The sequence below is a fragment of the Aptenodytes patagonicus genome, chromosome W (genome assembly GCF_965638725.1).
Source record: "Aptenodytes patagonicus chromosome W, bAptPat1.pri.cur, whole genome shotgun sequence".
NCBI lineage: Eukaryota > Metazoa > Chordata > Aves > Sphenisciformes > Spheniscidae > Aptenodytes > Aptenodytes patagonicus.
The window spans coordinates 17013265-17022994 of NC_134981.1; positions in this window are offsets into that span (position 1 = coordinate 17013265).

A 9730-nucleotide genomic window follows, 5' to 3' on the forward strand; every position below is an offset into this window, starting at 1 on the left:
CTTACTGTAAAGCTAACACATTTTAACTCTGAGCCCCAGACAGATATTAATGTAGTTGAACTCAAACAAACACCTAATGCTTTTGTTATGTGCCTGACACTCCGAAGTCTTATACACTAGAAATAGCAAGAGCCCAAGGCACAAGTTTGCTTCCGCTCACCGAAGAGCCACACCATAATCATACAAGCATTTCCATATCCCTCAGAGAATTTGTCATCTTATCATTGAAGTACTGAGTTGTAATGGGTGAGTTCTTAATGTAAGTAGTGAGTTTTTAGATTCATGATTCCTTGACTAAATATTAAAGTGTTATTGTTATATACAAATAAATTCATAGTATTTTCATATTTCATTTATTTAAAATAAATGTTGTAAGAGTTCAGTTTGGACCCTTCCAAAATGAAACTTGCAAGTTTTTATCCTAGAATGTGCATACACTTCATTGATCCCTTTCTCATTGTGCTCACAATGCTCAAATTATGCCTGGGGCACCTATAAGGCATCCAGGGAATCCATTTTTTGATTATTCTGAGAGAATTCTTGCCAGTCTATGTTCAACCCATCAGACATAACTATGTAGTTTCTACATGATTCAAATGTGGTTTCCCACCTAATTTTGGACTTCTCTGTATTAGGAAGGAATAATTTTCATTGGCATACATGCAACTGCATACACTACTTGCAGCTACCGCATTAAATGTCTCTTCCAAACATCCTCTTCAAAAAAATCCTTAACCTGAAGGTTGGTTTGGGGGGAAGTGAGGGGGTAGGAGGGGTGAGTTTATCCTGTGTGTAACAGCAATAGCTCGGGCAACCAAACACCAGTGTAGTGGTTGTACAAGTGTGTGGCATGCATTTTAGCAATCATCTGTCCAGGCAAGGGAGTCTACAACACTGGAGTTGTGAAAATACATTACCAAATAACTGACTGTCCCAGTTACAGTTTGTGACACAGAGTGGCAAGTATTTCTCAGTATTTCAGTGACTATTTAAATAAATTTTTTGTTTTGACTTCAGAAGAGCTTTTCTCCATAACTACTTAGTGAAGCTGTATTGAAAGGCTCATATTTTTGTTTTGAAAACAAGTATCCTGGTTCCTAAAAGCTAGAATGGTGATTTAGCTGATTTCCACCCCTACCCCCCCAGGGGATTGACTATTAAACAGGATACTACTTGCGTTTGTAATGTAGCATCTGTCTTTTGGAAGCTGTAGTTACGAGCGCTAAACCATGTCACATGGGATACCTCTTTGACTGCTAGGTTTGGATGTAACCCCTCCCTTTTTTTTGTCAATCAGCTCATTTTCAAAGCACTTTCTCCTTACCCTTCCCCCAAAATAGCTTCTGAATTTGTTTTACCTATCCCTTATTTGCAATACTCTTCCCAGTTATAGAGGACTACAAAATTTGTTGGAAACAACCCAAGTCTGTCACTACAGTTAATTTAGTTTTGAGAAACCATACAGGGAATCATTTGTTTCTTTCTCATTTTGACTTCATAAGCACAGACTGAAGAATTACGCTTTCTTTGGACAACAGCCTTCTTTCTCTCTCTTTTATGTGTTTAGTTCTCTTGTTAGGGTTTATGCTTGTACAGAAATAATACAGAACTTGAACTGCACTTAAATTGCTATAAGCCAGAAATACGTGCGTAGAGGAGAAATTCAATGGATTTGTGCTTCCTGCTTAGACTAAATGTGTTCTGTGAGCACAGGCAAACAAAGTGTAATAATTCCTTGAGAAAATCCATTTGTTTCAAATTCATGAGATTTTTTTGATTCTGAAGAGTTCTGTGTGGAGATGGATTTTCGTATTCAAGATCAGCCCTGAACATCTCCTGTCTGATGCATCCCTGCAGTTCTGAACATTACCACTTCATCTCCACATACAAATCTGCAGGTCAGATTCATGTAATACTAAGTTCTCTGTGATTTGGATCACTCCTCATCAATTCTTTTTATTTGCTATCCAAAGTACTGGTTGGAAAAAAAAAAATGCACATAGTGGGATTTTCTAAAAATCCAACAGCTGTTACACATTTTATAAAATTCTCAGTTCTGACCAGCTCAGTAGCAGGTCAGACAACTCAGAATTTTAACAAAAAATTATTTTAGAACTCAGTTTTTCAAAATCAGCATCTGTGATGATTTGATTAAAGCTTGTGCCCGGTTGTCAGAGATTTCTGGAAAGGCAGAAATTTATTCCTTAAATAATTTATTCCTCAAATAGGTTTGTCTGCTATGTTCTCAAAGTATCAATGGTGTTTTAAAACCAAAACACCACAAGGAAGGGGGAGGATTATGTTCTGAACTAGAAAGCAAATTTCTACTTGAGAGAGAGAGAGGATTCCTTTCCTTCCCTTCCCTTCATATTGAAATCCATGTGAAATAATTGGGGGCAGAAGTTGTCACTAAGTCTGTGTTCAGCCTTCAAGTCATCCAGACCAAACTTTCCAGACCAACCATGTACAGTCTTCTACACACCTACTCTTTGGGCAACTCTGATTAGTACTGGATGCTCCATGGTTAATGGAATTTTTTCCTACCTTCAATTTTAAATGGTGGTTGAGAAATCCACTCAAACAGGCCATGTCCTTAAATGTCATATTAAATACTTTTAGGAGGGTGCACATAGTTAGTTATCACAAGGTGTGTATTTCTCTCAGAAGGTCCTTTTCAACTTTGTATTTTCTGAACTTACCTTCCTTCTATTTGTTGTGTCTCTCTACATCAGAAAAAGAAAAAAACCCTTCCATTATTTTAGCTTATTTAAAAATATTCCAACTGAGGATCAGTAGTCCGTTGATGCCTTATCTCTTCTGCCTTACATAAAGCTGTGCAATGTGATTTCAAAAGCAAGTTTCAGGGTTGTATTTATTCTGTGGGTAGTAGCTATTGATGAATACTTGTTCCTTTTTCTTACAAAACTTTACAAATTGTAGTGCAGACTTCAGCACGTGTTCCAATGCCAAGTAGTTTCTTGAAGCCTGTGTAGGATCTTTAAAGTAGCTTGTTCCACAGCTAAACACACTCTCTTCCATCTTCAGAAGGTATGAGTGTGACTTTGAGGAGCTAGGAAGCCCAAAATGCACCTACCTTTCCTTGTATGTTCCCTGTGAATGATACCTATTTCTCTTTCTTTACTGAGGCAGTATTTTTGGAAATAAAACATAGATGCCAGCCCTGTGTATCTTAAGCTGTCTTTTCACATAATTTGACATCTCCTTAGTAGTCCCTTAGTTTAAATATATCAGCCAGAGCTCTGAAAAAAGAGACAGTCGTCTTCTGAAGATGTATAGCTAAAGGCAGCCAATGACTAGTAAGTACCACTTTCTTTATTACTCTCTGAGTCCCTTAATAATCAAGATATATTAAAGAATAAAGATTGTCAAAGTAGTATCTTCTTACTTTTGTAGCTTTGTCTTTTTCTTCTATTTTAATTCTTTTGTTTCCTTGGGGTTTTTTGGTTGGTGGTGGGTGGGGTTTTTTGGTGTCTCTTGTTGGGTTTTTTTGTTATTTTGGGGTTTTTTTTAACTTCCTGGAAGAAAGTTTTTTTCTGGAGGAAGTTCGTTTTGGTTTTTTTTTTAAGCTTTCTGACTGAAGCTACCAAAGAAACCAAAGACAAAAACATATATTAAGGTGTCAAATGTGTGGAATTAAGTACAAAATATAGGAAAAAAATTGTTTCAAACAGTCATTCTTATAAAAAGGATATCTAAATTCAAGTTTCTAAGTCTATGTATATGATTTAACCCAATAAAATAATCTTATGCTTAAAGCTGTGAAATTTCAGTATCTTGGAGTCAGATGGAAATGTCTCACTACTAGACTGCTAAAGAAAATTTAGGTTTCTTCAGGTGGGACTCCAAAAAAGTGTTACTGTGCTTTAGGAAAATAAAAATTGCTGTAGTTTGTGCCACTTGAGCCGTTCTAAAAATTCAACCCTTCTTTTTAAAATACTTTTTCTCCATTTCTCATTTTTCTATTAGGTTATTCTAACTAAGTATACATGAGATTATATAGATTCTATTATTTCCCACATTTTCCTTCTCTGTATTTCCATATGTATTTTCTTAACTAATTGATATTTCCATCTTTCTGCAACTGATCTGTTTCATAACATACTCTATTTGGCTTATGTGCCAGAGCCTTTTGGTTAACAAGCAGATAGATAAATCAGAAGTTCTCTCATGAAAACAGGACTGTGTGCTAGTATTAATTTTTGCTCTTCCTTCCTTCCTCTGCATCTCTCTCCAGCAGACACTTGGAAAAAGGAAGAGGTGATCTCTTACCATGGATGCCACTTTCAAAGAGTACGGTAAAACTGAATTTGGAGTTAACCCTTCCAGTCCAAGGTTCAGCCAACTGCAAGCTGCCATGTGGCTCTCTGCTCTTCTTTTCATAGATAGACAATGTCTCTGTTAATTTTTCTAGTAGGACAATAGGATATTTGCTCTCACTGAGGATTATGCTGTTGGTGGCTTTGCCAGAAGTGTTCCTATTTTGCTTTCATCTTGTAGCCAGAGCCAGTACACAACCTCTGCTAAGCCTTTTAGAGATCTTCCAAAACTTACTTGCTAGTTTTCCTGTTATGAGTCAGAAGAAGAGGTGTTTACATTCATCTCAGCACCCCACTATGTTCCTACTAAGTCTGGACCTCCCTTTGCTCATAGGATAGCAGAGGGAAATCCAATTACATCAGCATTTCTCAGGGAAAAAAAGGAATTACTTCAACTGGTTCACAAGAGAATTTTTTTACACATAAAGATTTTTAATACAGAGGAGTATTGTTTGCTCCTGAGGCACTAAAATCTTTTTTTGAAGAGCATTTTTCTTGACCTGCCTCATGTGAAAGCATCACCTACTGTTGCCTCCCAACTGTTAAGTTCTCAGAAGAGAATGATCAATGGAATATCAAAGTACTCCGATAATGTATACAACCTGTTTGTATGTGTTAAAACAGCTCCTTTTGGCTTCAAAAGGATGCCTTGACCTTGCATCACACTGCTGCGTCCATGTTGACTTGAAATCTATTCTCATGACAGACAAAGGTTATCATCTATCTCAATCATCAGGAAGACCAGTGTAGCCACCTACCCTCAGTTAAGGATTTTTAAGGCAATTCTGAACTTTTTTTTGTTAGCAGAGCATTGCTGAGGTGGCTGCATCTTGCTTTTCTAAGTAAAAATTGTCCATCTCCATCACACAAGCTCCTGCACACATTTAATTGCTGCTGATGCACACCTTTCAAGATGCTGACTTTACAGAAACCTGCTCTAGTCTAGTTAGATAATAACAGAGATGATGATTTACATCCCTCTCTGTCTGCTTATCACTGGGACATATTTTTCTTCTCTCAAAGTTCCTCAATGACCTGTGGAAACTCATGGCTGGGGGAGATTGTCTCAGCTGCATTTCGCAGAAAAGAGCTTCTGTTCACAGCATCACAACATTGGATTGTTTTGCGTTCAATAAAATAGAAATGACAAGTCACTACTATGAAAACAAAACAAAAACAAGGCTAAGCTCTTAAGAACTTTTGTAAGAGATATGTGCCTCATAGCACAAGAGATAAATTTGTACATCTTTTTTCATCAAATCCCAATCACAAAAAGTCTTTTTGCTGTCCTTCCTGAAGAAAGTAAAATACTGGGCAGTTTTTTCCCTCAACTGGTCTTTGCTCCTAGTATCCTGGCAGTTTATCATTAAGAACACAACTCTGGGAGGCTAAAAAAATCATCAAACAAACAAATATCACCTTTGTTTGGCGCAACATACAATGTCATGATGATACAATTTCTAAAGTATTGCTTTCCTGATTAGTTAACAGCAAATTTTAACACAGGGCTCACCTGGGGTATATTGGGGATTTCTCTTAGATAAGAGGGATGTGATGTTTTTGAAGAGATTGCAATGCTATCTACCTGCTTTTGAAAGGTAGATGTTAGCATAATGGATTAATTTTGGTTTCTTTCTTCCATCCACTTTGGTTTTGCAGTGCTTAGAAATTACATGAGAGAGAGCATATGTGTCAGGCTGTGCTTCTCCCACTCCTAACTGGATTCATTGATGTTTATGTAAAGCTCATTAGATGGATTATTGTCCTGGTTTCAGCTGGGATAGAGTTAATTTCCTTCCTAGTAGCTGGTACAGTGCTGTGTTTTGGATTTAGGATGAGAATAACGTGGATAACACACTGATGTTTTAGTTGTTGCTAGGTAATGCTCACACTAGTCAAGGACTTTTCAGCTTCCCATGCTCTACCGACTGAGAAGGCTGGAGGTGCACAAGAAGCTGAGAGGGGGCACAGCCAGGACAGCTGACCCAAACTGGCCAAAGGGATATTCCATACCATGTGATGTCATGCTCAGTACATAAACTGGGGAAAGCTGGCCAGGGGGCCGCTGCTCGGGGACTGGCTGGGCATTGGTTGGCGGGTGGTGAGCAATTGCATTGTGCATCACTTGCTTTGTATATTATTATTATCATTATTACATTATTATCATTTTATTTCAATTATTAAACTGTTTTTATCTCAACCCACGAGTTTTTCTCACTTCTACTCTTCCAATTCTCTCCCCCATCCCACTGGGGGAAGGGGGGGGAGTGAGAGAGTGGCTGCGTGGTGCTCAGTTGCCGACTGAGGTTAAACCACGACAGTTATTAAATGCAATATTTCTGTGCAAGTATTTCCAAATGCAGGCCAAATTATTGCTAATCAAAGTAATGACATTGCTGATCAAGGTAAGGAAGGTGAGAAATATTTACTTTCTGCTTCCCAGGAGTGCTAGCAAATGAGGAAATAATAGCTGTTACAAGGAAACTTACTTTATATTTTGATTCTCTGCCTGTTCTTCCTGCGTTGAAGAGCAATTCTATATTTGATGTGCAACAGAGACATACCTGTAAACAAAAGCGTGAAACCGGTAACTTATAAAATTTATAATAGGTGCATGTAGTGCTGTTACCAAGTTTCTGGTAAAAGTCTGGAGGGAGGTGGGGAAGAATGTGACCGTTGTTACATGAATAAATACAATATATAGTTTATTGGAATTGCTTGTCATTTGCTCATCATTTGCTCTTTTTTTCCTCTGATATATTACATTTTACTGTTTTTTGATCTCCTACTTTCGCTCTTTCTTATTTCCTGCCCTCAGAACTTAGTCTTGCTGGTATCATTATGGGTCTAGAGAATCACTGGCCCCAAAGAATCATCAGATTATTGGAAAACTACCAGGTGGAAGTCACATTTGCATGAGAATCTGATGAAGAAGGAAAAATTGTTGTTTTTCTTGGCTGGCAGAAGGGAGAGGGATTGTCAGTCAGGATATGCAATTATAGAATTCATTGGAGGATAGTAGCAGAGGGGAAGAATTATAGAGGAAAACTGAGGCTAGAGGAAGCCTGTCAAAAGAATATCAGACTGCAAGTGAAGGGGAGAACACATGTAAACAGGTAAGAGGCTATGACAACAAAAAAAGCAGGGAAATAGCAAATGTGAAGCAGACTTCAAAACAAAATTAGCAGAACAAAAGTGAGCTGGATAAAGAAGGAAAATGGTATTTTCCAACTTCCTTGTTGTTTTCCAAAGTTTCAGTTTCTGGAGTTTGGTGTTTGTTTGTTGAGAATCTTAAGCCTTCACATTTCAGCATGAGCATTAACTTCTATTTCAACTCTGCAAAAGAGACTTAAAAAGCTTTGATCCCAAAAAGTTAAGAAAATAATAAGGCAACTAAACTGTAATATGGGATTTGTAAATACATTTACAGTTGCATTTCAACTAAAAATCTTTACAGAGACATCAGAGAAAATATATTTTAAAATATGTTTCTAAAAGGATGCAATGATTTTAGGAAATGGTTTAAAGTTTTTTTGACTTTTTTGAACCTCATAGCTTCTATGAGAACAGACACCTCCTGGAGGTATTTCTTAATGTATATTTTAAAATTTCATTTAGAGAGTGGCAGTATAGAAGAAAAGACTATCATCTGCTCCTCTCAGAAAAAGACCTACTAAAAAGTTTCATCTCTTGCCCTAAAAAAAAAAAAAAAAAAAGCATCATAGAAGAGGAGAAAGTAAGTGCAAGAAAACTTCTCTTGAGTCTGTGGGAGCAGGGGGGTTAAGAAAGGTCTCGATGATCCTATTCCCATGTGTAGGAGTGCTTTTTCATACTGCTGTGACTCTAGATGCAGCTCTGCCCAGGTACCTGCTTCCATCACGTCTCAGGCAAAGCAGAAGTTTAGCGTTGATCTCGTGGTTGGGAGGTCTCTGCCCTTGTTTTAGTGGTTTGTGATGATATGGATCAGGAAGTAGTTAAAGAAAGGATTTCCTTCGCCACTGTTAAAATGAAATGAACTGCTCATTTGCATTTTTTCTTCTTTTAGCACCTGGAGGTACATTGCTTGAAGAAAGTGGACGAGCCATCTTACTCCTGCAACCCCTCAGTAAGGAACAAGCAAGTGCTGCACCGCCCCAAACAGTAAAGCGTGTATTAAGGAGTAAGATATGTGATGAAAGACTGTAAAGGTCCTTCAAACATCTTCAACATCCTTTTTATAAATGGAATTCTTACACCTTGTTTCTGCATTTCTTCCCCCCCAACTTATCTGAACATTTTGATCTTCAGAGATCTACTATCAAGGTCTGCATTCTTTACAAACAAGTTTTGTTTACAAACAAGTAAAGCCCCTTTAGGGGAGCAGGTACACTGTCTTGATAACCTGTATAACTCAACTGCTAGCAAACTACCATTTTTATTATCTCCAATCTTGTCTTGAGATTTTTTTAAATTATTATTTTTAATATATTTGTGCATCACAGCATGTGCATTAACATTTAATGACTGTGATGCTGTAACTATCATCAGAAACAAAGTCTGAGTCTGATACAGTTTTTACAAGCCTTTTAGGCCATAGTTTATGAGTGACTGTCTTGTCCCTGACTGCTTCCTCTTCCTTCTCACAGCTGGCTGTGATCATAAGGAGACTTTCTTACTTGGCTAAAATAGGATTTTTCAGATTTTTTTCCACCAAGAACAGAAGGTACTTACTGATGATTTCTTTGCTGCCACCCTGGATAAAGGCAGTTTGAGACTGAGTAAAGTCACAGTTTCATGCTTTGGACTGGCTCTTTGAAGATACTTGCCCTTTTCATTTGGAGATGATCACTCCCAGTACTGAGTCTTGCACTCTGGCCATTCCTGTGGGACAAGCTGATGCAGACTCTGAGGACTGCTAAAAATACACAGCCAGTTTTGATCTCTGAGCCTACAGAAACTGTCAATTCTATCCTGATATGTGTGTAATCCTGTAACAGGCTTTCTTTGAAGCATATTTTTTTATGTTTGCCAAGATGCAGCTTCACTCTGAAATATGCAAAAAAAAAAAAGGTTTGTTTTTTTTTTAACTATTACAGTATTGGGTGACAGTAATTAACCACTGGAACTTAACACACTTTTGAATTCCATGAAAAATTCAAATTTCTTCACTACAAAAATAAAAACTGCTGCTGTTGGAAGAGAGTCACCACAGCTGCATCTGTTTGGGCTACTACAAATAGTTCATGGCCACTGAACATATGGGAAATTCTTTTACAAACATCTGGGGGTTGCTAGAAGAGCTCTAACAAGACAGCATTATATAGATGGATGAACAGTGATATTTTTCTTTACCTCAGTAAGTACTTGTCCTTAGTGTCTTATACTGGTGTCTGATTTTCCTAACAAAAGTCCGT